At 33.6% G+C, this 20717-nt stretch overlaps 1 long non-coding RNA gene across 1 annotated transcript in view; it reads right to left on the bottom strand.

The window, feature by feature from the left end:
• The window catches only part of LOC113240062, a 91216-nt gene extending 71786 nt beyond the window's left edge, over positions 1-19430 (bottom strand). Inside the window, exon 1 of the long non-coding RNA XR_003311231.1 lies at positions 19125-19430. This is a non-coding gene — a long non-coding RNA (uncharacterized LOC113240062). The remainder of the gene's footprint in view (positions 1-19124) is intronic.
• Positions 19431-20717: the final 1287 nt, after the last annotated feature.

Raw genomic sequence — 20717 nt, 5'->3', positions numbered from 1 at the left:
ACAACTTTCCTCGAGAATTCTATATTTAACATAATAGGCACTTGTGGTTGTTATAAAATTCTCGACACTTTGAATTCAGAATTGCGTTGTATAACTGCAGACATTTTAATTTAATACCCTGTAAATAATTAATAAACCAATCGAATCATTATTATTAATTATTGCTGCCTGTCATGCGCTACAGGCGTCGAAATTGGCTCAAAACCTACTATATTAAATCGCAATATCTGAGGGGCAGTGCCACTGCGCCCGTCTCCCTGAGACATAAGTTCACCAGTCTCCCAGCATTATTGTTTGTGATTAAACTCTATGAGTTTTATTTATTTACTGATGTGTCGATAAACCGATCTCTAGAAGTCTATTTACAAAGAGCTAACCTCAGCGTTCTTAACTATTCTCAGAGGAACCTGCCTTACAAATATGCGTTTAATCAACTCAGGCAGTACAGCGGCGGTACGTCGAGCGAAAGCGGCCAGTGTGACATCAAAATGAACTACATTTCATTTTCTACACAAATTTTAAAGAAAACACCCCATCCCTGTCAGACAATGATCAAGAAACTTTTTCTGTTTTTATTAGCGCTACGGAAGCAACGCAAAAGAAATTTTTGTCGAATTCGTATTGAAACTTAATAAAAACACACTCAAGTCTTGTAGCAAAATACAATGTCTAAGCCCGCTAAAATCCCGTTAAAGCCCCGCTCCCGAACCGCGCCCCGCTGCTACCGCTCTGTGGACGGTTGCATAGAATGCAATGGAATATAACTCCCGCGCCCGCATTCGTACCTCGTTCGCCACGCGCCCAGTCTGTACCCGGTCCTTCTGTTCGTCATAGCATTCGGCCCCCAAACCGCGCCCGCCCCACTACCGGATGCAATGTGACAGGGTTTATAAGAACTCGAACATTACAAAAATTCCGGAACGCTGCCGCTCCCGTCTCTGTGTGGTTAGAGCATTGTAATTTGTTGTGCTTGTTGTCATTGTTTTGTTTTTTTTTTTACGTAAAATAAGGGTTAGTTCATTTATTCCATCGAGTATATAACTAGAAAGAGACGAAATGTCATTTAATTTGTTTGAAAACTATTCTGCCATATCAGTACTGTGACAACTGCGCTCCAATTGGCTAACCCGAATTCGAAACAATTGACGGGTGTCGTCAGTTGTTTCACTTCAAATCGCCCAGTTAACTTGAGCTTTGCTATAATGGACGAAAATTGCAAAATGACATATTTAATATTTAATTACCGATGAAAATTGGTTTCGTTTGTTTTGTAATTAGATGTTTTACTGTTGTGTCCACACCACCGAATAGAAGAGCACGGCATTGTTAGAGATATTATCTTAATTACAATAAATACAAAATTTTTTGTAATGTACGGAGACGTACACACAGGTTAGTAGTAGGCCAGTCTGTATTTCAGTGCAAACGACAGTTGATATTTATAAGAGATGTATCGCTAATGTCTTACCAGGAATATATGGCCCTTATTTCGTCTCTATTTCTGGTTATATACTCTATAATTTATTCATTCATTCTTTCAATGTTGCGATTTCATAATTTTCTTACCTTATAAATGTAGACAAATTGTATTTGACAAACGATATGACCTTTTATCTCGGTTTAAAAGTGAATACCTGCAAATGTCGAATTCTACAGTTTAATGTTAAATCACTTTCGATTTTCACGTCGTGCTGTCACACGATCGATGTGTTAAATGTCAAACGTGTCAGATAAAAATAGAAGGCAAGCACGATCACGTACTTGGCATAATAATGTAACGTGTTAAAGTTTACCTGCAGACACATCGTTTAGTCTATGGGGCAAATCGTTTAGTATACATCGCCAGTTTGCCAGAACAACGAGTTATCTCTAAAACATCGACATATATAAATAACACGTTGTTCTGACAAACGGGCGACATATAGTCAAATTATACTTAGTAATAAAAAATAAGAATGTAACTGTAGGACAGAACAGTGAATGACGAGAGAGAAGAAAATGAATGAGTGGGCAAGAGAGAGAGAGAGAGAGAGAGAGAGAGAGAATGAGCGAGAAAGGTAGCGGGCAACGTTTTTACAGGATTTGTTATTGAATTTTAAAACAATTTTAATTTCAATCGAAAAAATCTCACAATGTGGATCAAGCTTTGTTTATTAACTTTTATTTTTTATTTAGTTATATATACAGGGTGTATTTTTCCTTCAATAAATATGAGATATCAAAAAACATTAAACTGATATCGAAAGTACGTTACCACATGAGTAAAACGACATCAATAACTTTTTTTAAATAAAACTATTATCAAAATATTTTAAAGTTTGGCATTCGTAGAGAGGCATTCGTTTCGAACAACTGGTTTAAATATTTGCAAATTTTTGTACTTTCTTCAAAGTAATGAAATAATTTTTTATTCAATTAAAGTATGTATAGTTTTATTACTTTAAATAAATAATAGCAGTTTTGTTATTATGAAGACTTATTGTTACTTCTTAAAGTAGGTCAACTGAAGCCTCTTTACGAATATCATAATTAAATGTATGAGAGTGTTTTAAATGTTAAACGATTTCAAAACATAACATTAACGAGATTTTAATTACAACGTCGTATGGTTGTTCAGTTTGACGTACAACAATATTCTCACCATATATTTATTTACCTAAACACAGTAAAAGTAACATACATAGAGTAATAAATATCTCCCTCTGAAATCCCAGAATTATTGTATTATAATTTGTTTCTATATTTTGTGCAATGACAATATCGTACTGGTAATAAAAAGTGTATTTTTTCAGAAGCGATTAAAAAAGAAATACTTATTTCCTGTGAAAGATTATTAAAATTTATGTGTAGGTTAAAGTTTATTACAGACATCTAAACAATTTCCTATTGGCAACTATATTTAATATTAAAAACGAATTTCATATTTTTGAGTAAAGACAGTTTTGTCCAGAACTAGCTCGTATAAAGTTTGTCTCTATTGTCTATTGTCTATTCTAACGACCGTTTTATTGACGTGTAGAGCATCAAATTTTACGTTCAGCAATGGTACACTTTTAAATTTTACGTTTTTCGAGTTACAACACTATTGTAATAGCAGTGCGATACATTTAAAACAAATGTTGTGTAATTCTATACTTAAAAATATATATTTTTTAAATTAGAAAACTACCGCGGGACTCACACGTTCAACTAAATTAAAGCATTAACTCACGTATTAAGTCGATTGTTTTTATTTTGCTCGATAGATTTCGAACCAATTAAGGCTCATAATTAAGGATCACGTCCTTAATTATGAGCTTACGTGGCGGCGACTCGACGAAAACTGAGTAAAAATTCGATTTAAACACGTGAGTTATCCGTTAGTTCGGATTTAGTCAATAAAAATAAATAAAAAATGCAACTACTTTGTGTTAAATTTTCTGCCTTCTGTTTTTAATGATTCCGGGATTTCAGATGCAGGTATTGTGTACACTATTTCATATACCTACATAGTGTGCATAATACTTGACGTTTGTGAGTAATAACATAGGCTTTGTTCAATAACAAAAATTCGACAAGAAACTATGCAAATATCTAGGTATTTATATAACTTGCATATAGATACTTCTATTTCCGTATAGAATTCTCTCGCTTTATGTCGCTCTCGCGCAAGTTGCGCCCTGTCGTGCTACAGGTGTGGTATTTTGACACAGACAGAAAAACTTTATATTTTAAAACATTTTAGGACACAAAAAACTAGGAATTGTGTCATTCATCCGCCGGATTAGGAGAAATTTTGGTCTTAGTTGAGTTTATTTTGTGTTTTATCCTTTTTACTTGGACAAAGTGACGTTATCTTTATTATTTATCGGCTTCTCCGAAAATCAACATAACAAGGCCTTTTCCAACGTTTAGCTACAAAATACTAAGTGGCCGCCGTTTTGGAAACATTTTAAATATGACTGTTTTATTTTGTGTTTTATCCTATGTTATTTTATTCGCTTTTTGTCACATGTAAACCAAAATCACTAAACAAACAATTTTCTTTCATTCTTTCTAAAATATTTTATAAATTATAACCCCGAATGTGAATTTTGCCAGGAGTTTGTAATCCCAACTTTCGATGTAACGTGCCATCTGTTGCATAACACTGTCTTTTGTTTGTCCCTGTATTTTGTTACTGCGTGCTTTATAGAGTATTTATATTAATTGTTAAACAAAGTAATTTCATGTATTATAATCACTATCCTATTTTATTTTCATTTATAGGTATAAAAATATACAATTATACTGTAGTAAAGACTTCTAAATGTTACGGAGTTTTGTTGATATATAGCATTTATTTATATAGCAAATAAAACTATGTATTTTTTCGACTGAGATGATTAAGTCCATTCAATGACTTGGATGAAGTCTGTGTACAATAAAATAGGATCAGGAGGGGTAAGAGGAATACCGGGGGGAGAGGGACTTGAAGCCTTTCAGCTCTTAGACTCAATTTATATTGCGGCAGAAAAGAATGGAAGCGATTTTTTGTAACGATATTGTACATAGCATAATGAACTTTATGGTCAACTGTGTAACGTACAAACTAGATACGAACCAAAATCTTTCGCAAGCATTCTCGAGCATGCGCGAGAATTTCGCGGAAGATTGTGGTCCATTTCGTTCCGCCACAATGTAAATTGATCCTTAATCTAAAGAGTTTATCGCTATAGTCTCTCAGTCGATAAAACAGACAAACAAATTAGTTTTAAACAATTTTAAAGAGATGTCGGTACGATGCTCCAAATCCAAAAGGCGGCAAAAAAAATTTGACAGTCGTTAAATCTTGAGAATACACAGGTATACAATTACAATTATAAGAAATACGATGATTGTTCCTCTTACTACATCTTTTGGGGAAAGAGAAACGTTAGCATAATTTGCACGTTTTAATACATTATAAGTATAGAATTTAGCATAATGATTAATTATTGTTAAAACATGTTAAGCTAAAAAACAAAGGTATAAGTAGTTGTATAGTGAGTTAATATCGATGATCCAGTGCACACTTGCACTAAGTGCGTAATTACGCACCCCCTTTTTTTGTTGTTTTATCTGTGCCAGATATAATAAATGTCACCCTGAATGTCACATTCATCAGAACTCCAATATGTTGTTTCTTTCTTGTAAAACCGTCACGACAAATAAACTAACTAAGCCCAAAACGGTACTTACTTACTTACTTACCAAAATTGAAGTATTCTTATGTTTTTAGGGAATTACTTACTATGTAGTAAGACTCAGAATATTCGTCGCAATTTGTGCACAATCACGTAACGTGATCTTAGTACTGAGTGATACGAGCACAAATATAATAATTGCATACTATTGGATGATTTTTAATTTGGAAAGTTTTTTATTTATTCCAATACAAATGTTACATTAATATTTCTAGTTAAATATCAGCACTGCACTTCGTCAATACGTACTAAAATAAATAAAAATTTGGGATTTGCAAGAGATTTTTAGCCTAAAAAACTAACCTAACCTCAAAAAAAATCCCCGGCTCAAAAGTTCTTATTATACTGGCAGCATTGCCTCTCTGGACGGCAATGGACATTTGCTGAACCCACGACCCAGAGTGGTGATCGCAGCCTCTTTAATTATCTAAAGTACTAAGCACTACACACGTCTACTCAAATGTGTTAAGTGAGATAATTCTGCAAGCGTATTGTAAGAACCATTAAGTTATAAAGTAAATTACTAACTTGTAGTTACACTATTTTATAAATGCTATAAATCAGTCACACATAGCAAATTGTTTCTGGAATTCGAAACCAAACTTTCAAATTGCTCTACTGCGAAATTTCCAAAAGTGCAGTTAGTACAAGTGGGATATGTTCTTCGTAGAGCTCTAAACATTTGACACAAAATAAAGTGTTTTCCTCTTACTTCACTTGTCTATAATGAAATCGTGAATTCATCGAGTATATAATCAGAAATAGAGACGAAATGTCATTTAATTTGTTTGAAAACGTTTGCACCAAATCATGCCGGTGACAACTGCGTTCAGATTGACCAGCCCAATAGTCGAAACAATTGACGGGTGTTGTCAATTGTTTCACTTCAAATCGACCAGTTTAACTTGAGCTTTGCTATAATGGACGTACAATGCAAAATTACATATTTAATATTTACCGATGAAATGCGATTCCGTTTATTTTGTAATTAGATGTTTTGCTGTTTTTCCCACACCACCGAATTGAACAGCCTCCATTGTTAGAGATATTATCTTTATTACTATAAATACAGAACATTTTTGGAATATACGAAGACGTACACACAGGTCAGTTGTTGGCGCTGTACTATTTTAGTTTTCTAAGATGTGATTTCAGAGCAAATGAGAGTTGATATTTAAAAGTAATATAAGGCCCATTTGCCTGATGAGGTGCCAGAAATGGATGACCCTTGTTTCGTCTCTATTTCTGGTTATATACTCGATGCGTTAATTAGTACCCTTGTGGACAGATACCACTGACAGTATCACTGTGACGCACAAAACCATCTTTATTAAGTCAGAATTAGTTACCGTTAAACACTGATAATACTAGAGGAATGTTTTAACCAACGACCCATTGGAATCTGGTACATTTTTTGCCTCGAAAACCTTGAAAACGTTTTATGGTACATTAGAGAAGTCAAGGTTGTTAAAGCCTCTCAAAAGACTTTATATTTGTGTATTTTTATGTAACGATAAAAATCATTATTCGATTTTGTTTCTTAAACTCAATTTTAAGAGCTATACTGTGTTTATTTTGCTCAAAATGTTAACATGGTGTCGTAATTTTGATAGTTATAGCACCTTTATAGTGGGTTAAAAGTAGGTGCATATTACATCACTAGGTGCTTTAGCTAAAAACCATCCAGAATGTAATGCATTTATTTGGGCTCTAAATGACATTAGATATAATGTTGGTATGCATACGAAACAAATTTACAACATATTTCAGGCTCTATGGTATCCCATACCATGGATTCGAACCATGGAGAGTGTCTATGAGAGATAAGTTTAAAGATTCTTAGACTAACGTTACAGTACATTTATGAAAATGTTATTTATGTTAAGAAAATTTTTTTTTATGAAACAGTGTCAGATATAACATTAACACGAGGAATAAAAATAAGCCTAGATGTTCTTGACAGTCGTCTTCATAGAGTCTCAAATTCATTTAAACAGCAATATATACGCTTTTGATATTCAAAATTTGCCATTTACGAGGTTAAAAACTATTGTGGAACAAAAACTTTATCCTAAAGGTTATTATACAAATTCTGCGCACTTCGATAACAAAAATCCGTGGTAGTGACTCGTTTAGCTCTTGCACATAGTCTCGATCTAAGATGTTTAAATTAAATATTGTAATGATAAATGTATTAATTATAATGTATATTTACAAACAGCAACCCCTAGAATTTCTTGCTCATTCTACTCAGGGGAATCTGCCTTACGAATGACCAGTAGAGTTTTTTCAATACTACAATTTCAAGCGTAATTATTTGACTTCGACTTTGGACCATAAAAGAAGACCTCGGAATGAAACTTAAAGCGTTCGAAATGTGGTGCTATCGTTGAATGCTCCGCATCAATTGGACGGACAAGATCACGAATATTGAGATTCTTCAATGTATGGCGAAGAATGTGGAGTTGGTACACACTGTCAAGCAGCGGAAGGTTGCCTATTTAGGTCATATACTGCAACATGACAAACATCATCTATTACACACCATAATGATGGGTAAAATAGCTGGGACGCGGAAGGTTGGAAGAAGGAAAATGACATGGCTTCGTAACATCACGGAGTGGCCTGGCATCAAGACCGTCGTACAACTGTTCAGGCTAGCTTAGGGCCAAGAAAGATATAGTAAACTGAACGTCGAGCTTTAATGATGGAGAGGCATTTGAAAAAGATGAAGAATAGTTTGTCTCTGATGTATAGTTTATTTATTCTGGGTCTGGTGGGGTACAATGAAATAGGGGTACGAAGAGAATTAATAATGGCTTTGTATGTGTTCAAATTGTTGAGAGGCAAGCCGTGCAATGCAGAGGTTTTGAGTCTTGTAGGTGTTTGTGTTCCCGATAGGTAGATATTAGTTGTTGGCGATACCTCGTGGGAGAACCAACCTGCTGAACAGGGCACCATTGACACGAGTGATGAGGATTTTATATGTTATTGATGGGAAAATTTGAACCCATTTGCTTGTCCTCCGTGTGAATTCAATGAAATAGCTTTATTTGTAATGAGTTATGGAATATAAAAACAGTTTGTAATGTAATACGTTATAACATAATTTGGTAGATATAATATAATTTAGAATATAATAATAATGCAGTCAATAATATTGAATAAATGATAATTTTGGCTATACTATTTGAATTAGGTTAGTCCTGTAATGATGTGTGCTAGCTTGTGTATGTTAAATAAATAAGTAAATATAATAATAATAAATCTTTATTTTGAACAACAGGGATCCATGAAGTGTTAGTAATAAAAAAAATTAGGTTAGTACTTAAATTCTGCTACGGAATTTGTAGTTATTATTAAATGCCGCATCACAGAGCACTCACTCCTATCCGCTTTAGTCTTCAGTAGGCCGTTGCTGCTGCCACGTATTTTGTTTAATAAAGACGCCGACTTCTTTCGTAAGAGTGCCATGAAGCTGTCGACGCGAGCTTCAGCAAACATGGCAGACGTATTGCAGGACCGTGCCAGCCCCAGCAGCGTCCTGAAGCCGCTATTGTATTGCGTACGCTAGGCGCTTGGCTTTGGGCTGGCCCACATCATCAAAAACTTACCTTGTGAAGGAACTTTGCACATCCAGTATTGAGTTTATATAAGGTCACGGTCTTGGTTTTGAGTTCATAAATATGTATACACTTTTTGAATTATGAATGTGATTTTAAACGAGGTTTTAATAGTATCGAAAGAGTTGTATGACTCATTTTAAATATCACTCGCGTACACTGGTCTTCTTTTGTTTTGGGCAAAAAGGCGTGTCACAAAATTGGGCTCCATAAAACACTGTCAATCGTAACAATTTTCTTTTTTTTTGTGATATCAATTCACGGGACGACGAGTCGCGTCGCGTCGAGTCGCTAGACGATAGAATTTGCAATGCCACCCAAGAGCTTTAAATAACTAAATTGGATGGACACAGCCACTCCGCTATAAGCACCCTGAGATATAAGTTGATAAGCGTTATGTACCTGTAATTTCATCAGCACCTTTTCAACTTATTTATAACGTTTATAAGACAGATTACGAATAAAAATCTAATTGTGATAGGGTTACATAATTGTATTTTTATTCGTGATTATTTTTATTCGAATGAAAATCGAATTGTGTAATACAGTTACATAGTGACTAAAACGTGGCTCGTTTATTTCCAATCACACCAAATCAATTATCGCATCCTTGGTCCCAGCCGCACGACTTGCTCGTTCCGTCACTTGGTATTATGAAATAAATATAAATAAATGGTTTCATTTTACAAGTACATTTTAGAACAAACTATCAATAACACGTTGACATCTTACTGTATTGGAGCATCCAGCTAACCTTCTATCTATACAAACGTTTTAGAGTGCTTATATGCGGCGGCTTTTAACAGCGATGCAAACGCGCGATCGTGAAACGCGCCGTTTGCACCGTTACACTTGCGATTTATAGGCAATTGAGTCAATACAAACGCGCAATTGCATCGATACAAACGCTTATAAATCACAAGAGTAGCGATTCAACCGCGCGTTTGCATCGATGCTTAAAGACGTGCATGTGTAAAGGTGGACAATTAGCCACTGCATCGCTACTGTATCGCGTTTGCATCGCGTTTGCATCGCTGCTAAATGTCGCCGCGTATAATCAAATATTGAAGCGCACATTTATAGATAGATAGATAAAGCATTTATTCAGAACATTGCATGACAGCATTACATATAACAAGAAAAGGAAAGTTACAACAAATAATGCACTGAAAAGGTTTCGGCTCAGCACAATGCTGTCAACTTTATAAATCAGCAGCGCTGATATTCTGCAGACACCTTGGTTGCGTAACGAACACTCGGCGGCACATCAGGTGCAACAGTTGCACTACAAATCCGCTACTATTACATATGGAATAAGGACCCTTTCAATGTCGAATTGCTGCGCCCCATGCGTCACCGTCCACACAACAACAACTTACTTAAATAAAAAAAAGACAGATAGCAGGTGCAATAACCCTAACTATTTCTTTGCTTAATTAAATCCGTTATCAAAGTCCTCAACCTCATTGCCTAACCGTTATTACCTCGTTTATCTTTTTATTTGTATTGAAAATGAGAATTCTATGGATTGGTAAATATATGCGAGTGTTATCAAAATTTTGAATATACGGTAAATACTACACAATTATTTGTTTACCTGACCTAGATAGGTCAAAAGCAATTCCTTGCCGAGTCGATGAGACTGTCTTTTAGGTCATTAACTTTAGTTAAAACTTTATACTTTTTTTTTCTATTCTTACTGTTTTTAATATTATCTCTTACTTTGTGTTAACAATCTATGATTATAGTTTCGGTGAGATGCTGCCAGATGGCGTTGTACCATTATGTGTATTTTCTAAAACGCAACATTGAGTTGTTAACAAAAATTATATGTATTAACAATTGTGTGATTTCAAATACATGAAAATAATATCAGTGTTGCCAGATGGTAACGTTTCTTACATTTTCCGTAACTTGTGACCCTCTGACTTAATACGTACCTTAGTAACTTTTATTTTTAAAGCAAGTTTTTGTAGCTTTTGAGAACGATAAGTTTTTTTTAGATTTAACTACATTCATGAAAGTAGCGAAAAATGTTCATTTACACACATATTTATTTTTATTTGTTTATGTGTTCAATAAATTAGCATTTAGTGACCATTTGTGTACCATCAATTAACTATTACGTTGTCTAGAAGAGATTGCTATCTAACAATGAGGCTTACTCGTCTTTTGTCTCTTTTGTTATGTATTTGTTCTTGTCTGCAAGTAACTTTGTAATCTCTATCCGCACTTACTTTTTCGTAACTAAGTACGACGTACGACCTTACTCAGCTTCCAATCAAATTTCTCAAATTTCCTTCTTCAATAATGGTCAGATGTCTACCTTTTTTATACCATCATCATCATCAACAGCCTCTCGTATTCCAGTGCTGGAAATAGGCCTCTCCCAATGCTCGCCATTTAGCCCGGCCCTCAGCTCGTTGCATCCATCTGCTGTCAGCAGTCCTTCGCAAATCGTCACTCCATCTGGCCAAAGGGCTAGGGCCTTTTTTCTATGAATATAACTATTTTGTGGAAGCTACAGCTTAAAAATATGTTTCCATAAAGAATTGCTCAATTCTAGTTACGACACTTTGACAATAGGGAAGTATCAAGCAAATCAAAATACTGGCCACCTATTACACATTTGCAATTTTTTAACCGCCACGGAACAAACAATAATTTGAATTTAAAATGTCGCTCGATTCGCGGTCGTTGACATTTGACAGTTGACCTGCATTAAACCGGTTCTTGATCTACTGCATTATTAATATGTGGCCTACTGTTCGATGAAGCGGCTTTATTTTTATTGGGATAGGGGGTCATGGAATATTCTATTAAGAGTCATGACGAGGCATTGTAGGGGAACATGGCCTAACTTTTGGAGTTAACACATTAGTCAAGCAGAGAGAGTAATGGAGATACAGTAGTAGTTTTTACTATTGTAACGGCTTTGTGATCAATTGGGAGCTGCGATGCCATGAATATTTTTTTATTTTTCTTTTAAGTCCCTCCTTCCACCGCCTGATATTTATTATTCTGGGATCTGGAATATTGTTTCTAAGTATGTTTCTTTAAAATCTTCTCTCTTTACTCATTATGTATATATATTTATACAATGAAGTCTTTACAAGAAACTCAGTCTCTTAATATTAAAAAAAATGTCATTTTATTCATTTAAATTTTGTGCGAATTACATTTTCTGAAATTTGACCAACTTGTCCTAATTTTTTTCATTCCATACTATGAAATAATCCTTACATAAAACTAAGTCGATCGCCATAAAAAAAACTATTTTATGGACAACCCACGCTTGGTCAAAAATTGACTATGCCAAAATTGTTTTCACAAAAACAGACTTAATGGTTACGACAGTTCCTTTGTATTTTCTACGGTTTCGAATTTCCCCATACTGTTCCATTTAAAAATCACTATACACATACATGTATGTATACATTTTTTTTATTTAATTAACATTATAATTATAAAATATTTGCATATGTGTCAAAATTTAAAATAAGAATTAAAATAATATCCTTGTTCTTAATTAAGCTAAGTTGTATAAAGTTATTTGTAAAATTGTAAAAATAATAATAATTTAATAAAATAATAAAAAAAATCATAAAATTGAAAAATAACGATCATTTAATAAAATTGTAAAAATAACATTGAAATAATCAATTAATGAAATAGATGGCCACGGATAGACAGAAACTCTCATACATGGACAAAAGTTTCGTAACATATAACTCCCATCTTTTTGCAACCGAGGTCAAAAAGGTTAAAGACCACACATCCTTCAGTGATAATCAAACCCAAGACCTCCTTCATGGAAGGTTATGCAAACTAGGGCGCCATTAAACAAACGTACATAGCTATTGATGAGTAAGAACGTGGTCTTATCAATTAGTGAGTAACGATAACTGCGAAACCTGTGCTGTGTTTGCATGACATCGAGAGTGAAAATGAACAATTTAGTGGTCAGCCACTAATAATGCAGTTTCTACGGCGTTTGCGCCCGACCATTAACTACTGCTTGAGTGGTTTTGATTGCTTTGATTAAACGGACAGTTAACTGTATGTCGATTTATAAACCATAAAAATAGTTATTAGGCTATAGAGTATGTCTACTAATACACACACCGGCACATTTAGCTGAACGAAAAATAATGAGAACATAATATTATAAATTAGAATTTAATACATAGATCGCATATACACAAAATTCCTTCCAACCATCTGGTCTCAACAGCGACTATTTTGCCGTACTAGAGTTATGACTCTTGTTGCGAACGCAACAGAATTTAAGTAACTTAATGTCATTTTCGAAGCATTAACTAAACGCTCATCAAGGGCACATTACTTAGGCCGGGGGTTATATTTTGAACCAATCAACTAACACCGCGTACATATTATTTCTTCTCTACCACATATTTAACGAACTTTTCGTACGAACTAACAAAGGTCAAAAAGAATTGTACTTTCATAAGAAACCACCACTGTTTATAGACGAATGGCAATACTCTCGTAAACCAGTTACCTATTGCCAATATATTATTACAGTCAACTATAAATCGTCTTTAATTTTACGAGCTCATTGAGATCCACAACATCTTCTTCTTGGATCTGGCGGCTACAACTCTCTTAAGTAAGTTTAGGAACGAGTCAGTAGACCTCACAAATTTCTTTATGTTACATGCTTGTTGCAGATTGTTGTTTAAATTGGAATTAGTCATAAAGTGGCAATTAAATTAATATATTTTACCCTCGACTTGAAACAAAGGTTCATCAAAACTTATGTCTGGAGTACCGTACTGTATGTATGTGAGACACGGACAATAACAAACAAAGACACAGAGAGATACGAGTCATTTAAAATGTGGTGCTGGAAGCGAATGGAAAAAATAAAATGGATTGAAAAGACATCAGATGAGAAAGTTTTAGCAAGGCTTGGGAAGGAGAAATGTCGTTTAAATGCAAAAGAGAGGAGAAGGAGGAAAAGGTTTGAACATTTGTTACGTAATAACGAATTTGTGAGAGTGATAACTGATAGACGGGAAACGAAGAGAGGAAGACCAACAATGGCGTATAGTGAACAAATAAAGAAGAAGATCAAAGTGAACAGCTATAAAGAGGTCAAGGAGTTGGCTATGAACCGACAGGAGTGGAGATGGCTACACCGACAAGAGTCTGACCATCGACTTAAAGCAGCCTTACTCAACCTTTATTAACTGTCTCAGTCGCCGATACGGTAACCGTACCGTACTAGTCTGCCACGCACAGATCCCGGGTGCGATTCCCGGGCCGGAAGAAATATTTGTATGGCCTACATTTATTTCTCTCGTGAGTTTGGGTGTAATTTGTAGTTTGTAATTTGTAATTTGTAATTTGTAGGTAGCGACACAGGGTTTCCTTAGTTTACGCAATTCAGAAGAACGCAAAACCTGTATTAAATAGGAAATTTAAAAAAAAATAATGATAAAAAAATCGTCGCCTATTTTTTTAATTGCAAATTAGGTTTAAAATAAAAAAGATTTTGAAAAACCACTGCATTAATTAGGGGATTTCACTTGTGTTCCACTAAATTGACGGTAAGTGTATTTATAACTATTATAAATATTACGAGTTTTTGCCTGGTTTACGACACACGTAAACGGTATTAGAAAAGTGAGTAGTTAGATTTCTATATACACTTAGGGACATAAATATGAGTTCCTCTAAATAGAGGAACGCTTAAAATAGCCACATACCAGTTAGTTTAGCTTGAAAAAAAAGAATGACTTCAAACTTCTGATTTCGACAAAACATTTTGGTTTAAGAGGCCAGTGGGTCGTAATATGAACATGTTATCATAAATAAACATTTTCTTCGCGTTCCTCGACATAAATGTGCACAGACTTATATAAAAAATGTGAAAACGACAAACGCTTTTCATTTATAAGAATTTTGAAAGAATGAATGAATGAAATTTTTCTATTGTCACTCTAAATTTTAATAGCGTGTCGGGTAATTCTATAATTCTTGTTCGTGTTTTGTTTTTAAAGTAAGTCGTAATAGTGTATAGATATGTAAGTTGCTTTATTCTTAAAGTAAGTGTACATTAATGATTATTGATTAACTTTAAAAATAAAGCAGCTATACATATTGAGTTCTTAGGTTTTCGCGATTAGGAAATGATACAAATTTTTTTGGATTCGCGTATATTTGTTTTTTTAAACAAACCAACGGTTCGGATCCTTTACAGGTCCCATGATCAAGGCTAACTATAGTTACTTATACAAAATTATATACAACAATTACAAAATCATTATTAACTAGGAATATGGAAACAGTCAATTATCGTTCCTATTTTCAAAAATGGTGATAAGCATAATATTGCTAACTATCGTGGTATCTCGAAACTGTCCATTGTGCCTAAACTCTTTGAGAAAATAATTTACGACACGTTATCTTCTGTAATAAGACCATTGATTACGCCTAGTCAACACGGATTCATTAGTGGCCGATCTACAGAATCTAATCTGTGTGAGTTTTTACATTTTACCCTTGAGGCAATGGAAAAAGGATATCAGGTGGATGCCGTGTATACCGATTTTTCTAAAGCATTCGATAAAATCTCGCATAACTTATTGATAAATAAACTTGAAGAAATCGGTATTCACGGGGATCTCTTGAGATGGTTGACCTCTTATATGCGCGATAGGTCCCAGGCAGTGGCAGTCAAAGGTTATACCTCTAGCTTTATTCCCATAACTTCTGGTGTGCCGCAGGGTTCCCACCTCGGTCCTCTTCTATTCAATGTATTTATCAATGGTATCGTGCATTGTTTTAATAATTCTAAATCTCTTATGTATGCTGACGATACTAAAATATTTACTCTTGTTAGATCTGTAGAACATTGTCACCTGTTTCAAGAACACTTAAATAACTTTTATGAATATTGCTCTGTAAATTTTCTAAAGTTAAATATTGGTAAATGTCACTCAATTACCTTTTCTCGCAAGAAAATACCCATTAGTTATGATTATAAATTTAATAACACCACAATATACAGAGTGACCGAGGTGAGAGACCTGGGTGTATGCCTCGATAGTGAACTGAACTTTGCTTCGCATATTGATCAGGCTGCAGCCAAGGCTTATAAAATGCTGGGTTTTGTTTTTCGACAGTGCAAAGACTTCAAGAATGTCAATACATATATTATATTGTATAACTCCCTGGTCCGAAGTCATTTAGAATATGCTTCGACAGCATGGAACCCTCATTATGCCAAGCATATAGACCAGGTAGAAAGTATTCAGAATAAGTTTTTAAGAAGACTAAGATATAGGTTTAAGGGCTCTATGCCCCAGTTTCAGTCGTTAGAATTAAGACGCGAACACAGAGATCAAGTGTTTCTGTTTAAGATTATAAATGGCATCGTTGATTCTCCTTTCTTAATGAGTCGTATTTCATTCAAATGTCCTAGGGTTAATACTCGCTCCAACACAACATTGTTTTTCGTACCTATTTGCAGTACTAACTACGCTGGGAATAGGTTTCTAATCAGAGCATGTAAATCTTATAATGATCGTTACCACCACATTGATATATTTACCTGTAAACTAAATTGTTTTTGTCAAATGTTAAAAAAGTAGATTTTGGTTGATAAATTAAGTAATTATTTCTTTTCTGCAATAATAGTCTCAATTTTTTAAAACTTGTTTAGAGCTTTGTCATTTGGTTAGTTGTTTACAGAGTTTTGTCATTGTGTAGTAGATTAAGTGCTTTCGGCCTTCACTTTGTGAATTATCTATCATTGGAAACAAAATTTGGCTAAATTTAATATTTAATAGGTAAACAAAACATTTATGTAATATGTAAGCTGTATGTTTCTTTAAATAAATAAATAAATAAATAAACTATTATAGTCATCATCAACCGATTATTACGTCCCACTGCTCTGCATAGGACCCCTAGGTAGCTTTAGGCTATAGTCCGCCCGACTGGCTTTATGGCTGAACTTCCCAAGTCTCTGTGAACCCTCAACATGTATGCGATATTTTCCTCTGCCTAGTAGCTACTAAACATTTACAAATGCACGTAATTTGGAACATGTCGCCATAGGGACTCGAACCGTTGATCTCCCAATTGAGAAGCGGTTGTTTCACAGGTGAATTGAAATTTTAATTAAAATGTAACTATATAATCTCTCAAAATAATTGTCACTATAAAGTTATAAAACATAGATTACCGTTAAAATAATCTCATATCGAAAAAGAAATAGAATGCATTCGAAATATATTTTTAAATTCAAATTTATTCTTTATTTAGAACTGGCGTGTTCTAAATTTCAAACTGACCAATTAAAAAGAATGATTTATTTATAAATAGCTTTGAAAACGTGGCCAGTATTTTTTTTATTAATAGCATTGTGCTTTTATTTTTTTTTAAATTCATAGTTAACTTGCGGTTATTGAGGTTGTGGTATGGTTTACTTATCTGAGATTGTACTTCTGTTTCTTATTCTTTCAATCTTAAATGATTCTGTGAGTGTATTTGTTAGAAGACAGTTTGAACAAATTGAATTAATAATAGTCAATATTATACAGTTTTCCCCCGTAAATGGTCTACAATGAGTACCACAATAATGAAATTAACTGCTGTCTGCTACACAGAACATCCAGGTTATAACCAGAAAATTTGTCTCCCAAATGAGAGATAATTAGTTGTGAAATCAGTGAAACAGTTAAAAAAATTACAGGTTTGATACGAATTGATAATGGTTTTTAATAAAAAAAAAACGAACCGATTTCAAACTTTGCATAAATGTACATACAAACTGAACCTAAAAAGATAACAATCGGTTCCAATTGGACCAATACTGAGATTCCCTCTTTTCAACAAAAAAAAACAATAAAATCGGTTTAAAAATAATCCGGAAGTAAAGTAAAGCCGGACTAATCACGTGACAGACACACATAGTTAATCTGAGTAACATTGTATGTTACTTTTGTTATTTTTAAATGGTTCAATATAATAATTGTAGTATTAGTTTTACTTGATCTTAGTAAATAACTTATCATTGAAGTGAATAAAGTTTTTATCTATAGAATGTAGGTATTTCTATAACTTCAGCAATTTAGGATTCAAATTAACGTTAACAGTCAATACGAACACTATAATAAAGAAATGCCTATAATTATAAAAGTAATATTTATGGGAAACAGACTCAACAAAAAAAAAATTACGTCTGTAGTCTCACGCGAAATTGAATGCTGTCGCAGCCAAAAATTTTGGAATTTAAAAAGCATAATTTGAAAAAAAAGTAAATGAGACCAATACTTATAGGAAATGAAACTATTTTTCTGGATTTAAAGCGCGTACATTTGTTTTTTCAAACAAACCAACGTTTCGGACCTTTTACATGTCCCGTGGTCACGGTTGACTGAGGTGGTACAGTCATCAACCAATTATGTCTAATATTACTGCAAACCACCCCATTTTTCACTATAGTTACAAAGGTTATTGATTAAAAACCTTATTTTTAATTTTACAAAGAAATATTCCAATATACGCTACATTGTTATATAAATGGTTAACAATTAACAATTCGAAAACCTAAGAACTCGAGATCAATACTGACTGACTTAATATCCATTTGTAAAATGTACAGAAAATGAATTAAAAGTTTTGAATTTAGGGCTACTGAGCACATTAATAAAGAGCTCTTAAATGTTATACTATTTCAATACGCATTACATCCTCTATAGAAAAATTAAGGAATGCATAACACGTCTCTGTTTTTGCAGGGATCATATTATCTTGCAGTTAAGTCTGTGTTTAACTGGAAGTGCAAATTATAGTCGCGATTATAAATGGATAATTAAGGAATACATATAAATAAAATTAATCACGTCATTTGCAATAAGATCCATTCAATTCTTTTTTTAATTTTCAAAATGTGTTATGTCTATTTCACACTTTTGAGTTACGACAGTATATGGTTTCATGTGCGGTATTACGTAGTATGAACGTATACGAAACAAAGCTATTACATCGTTTGTCATATCAAATACATATAATTGTGTCGTATCTGACACTACCCAACGTATGGTACATATATATTAGGCACGATATTATTTAGTAACAACTTGCCTAGACCCAGACGTTACAAATATGCATTTTATGAAAGTTAAACGATATCATCTAAAAACTTCTATGACACTCATACACGATCTATAATTTCATACAACGTATATCGATCGGCAACGGTCAATAAATCATAATATAAGTGCGGCAAAAGAAAGCAACCACAGAATAAATTAATATTTACCTGAATTAAACTGTCAACCAAGCATTCCTTTACAGACGTGATAAAATGTTTTCAAATTTTTTAAATGATAAATGCTGCACAGAATTCAGTAACCCTTTACACTTTTCACTAAAAATAAAAAATACATTCAAAAACACGTCACTTTCGAATTTCGGAAAAATCACTAAAAAACAAAATGTACTGTATTTAAAATTCGTTTTTGAGACCGGCTTTGCCTTCTCGATTTGTTTTCGTTATGTCGTGAACGCGCGCGAATGTGAAGAAATGACCTAGAGAACTGACTGATAGGAACGGGTGGACGGTGCGCCGGCGCACCGATGCGAGGTAAGCATTCGAAAACTGGCGGTTTCAAGCGCGACGCAGTCCATTTGATACTTATGCGAAGCATGAAGAACAATGAAACAAAAAATGTTTATAATGTGCTGTGATTAATAATACATTTTAATTATTAACATTCTCGGCATAGGGTTGAATTTAAATCTTAAGTTCCAAGTTTGATGTGCTCTTGACCCCATACGTAAAGATTATGAACCTTCATCCGCTAAACTGTCTCGTTTCCTCCACTAGCATCGACCCTTACACAGATTCCAATATTTTTTTACGTGACCTTTTTAAAAACAATCTCAATCGAGTTACACATAAATTTGTGTCGTTATCGGAACGTAAAGTAATAATAATAATTTAATAATAATAATTCTATAATTTGTATTGATTGTTGCCTTGATTTAAGCGTAGATAGTTACATATATAGCTGGAAAAATTACCAACAAACTACTCCACTTTCACATTTAAATCTGTCATTTTAAAAGTAATTGTAAATTTATCATAAATGTCAATAAAATACTGCTTTTAGAACAAAAATCGACATCAAAGTTATGTTACAACCACGCTATGTTACAAATTGATAGTAATAACAGTGTCTGAGAAAAACAGCCGTGTCATATAGACGCACACTACCTAAAGAGATGGGGTTAGCTACGTTTTAAATTCAGAGCCCTTCTAATTTATTTTTATTTATTTATTTATTTTACATAAGCTAGCAACTATCATTGCAGGACTAACCTAATGCAATAGTGTAACCAAAATCATCACTTGTTCAACATTACTTACAAACAAAAAATATTATAAATATTATATCCAAAAATTCCACTGTATCTACTAAATTTATATTATACCATATTAAATTACAAACTGATATTATATTCCATAACATATTTCAAATAAAGCTGTTTTATTGAACTCACAATATAAAATTGAACCACTGTGAAAGTATTTCTAAAGTCTTTCAACAAAAAATAAACTAAATGTCGAAATTAGCACGGCCGTGCCGGCTGCCTCCTGGCCATACTAATGGACAGAGCATTTCTTACAGCCACGTCGATTTCTTAAACATGTTAAAATATTGCATGTAGTACTCTCTAATTGCGTAGCCAAATACATAAAATATACTTTCAAGAACATGGTTTATAAGTGGTTACTAATTAGAAGGTGTGATTTTTGTTGTCTGAAGCTTATTATTGTCTATTTTAGAGTCTCGCCTCTTCCGTGGCCTAGAAGACGGATTTGGTGTGTTTAAATGGAAGAGGTGGTATT

Source organism: Hyposmocoma kahamanoa, unplaced genomic scaffold (assembly GCF_003589595.1).
Source record: "Hyposmocoma kahamanoa isolate Upper Pololo Valley unplaced genomic scaffold, ASM358959v1 119, whole genome shotgun sequence".
In the NCBI taxonomy this organism is placed as follows: Eukaryota; Metazoa; Arthropoda; class Insecta; order Lepidoptera; family Cosmopterigidae; genus Hyposmocoma; species Hyposmocoma kahamanoa.
The sequence above is the reverse complement of the archived record's forward strand: the minus strand, read 5'-3'. Positions and strand labels throughout refer to the sequence as shown.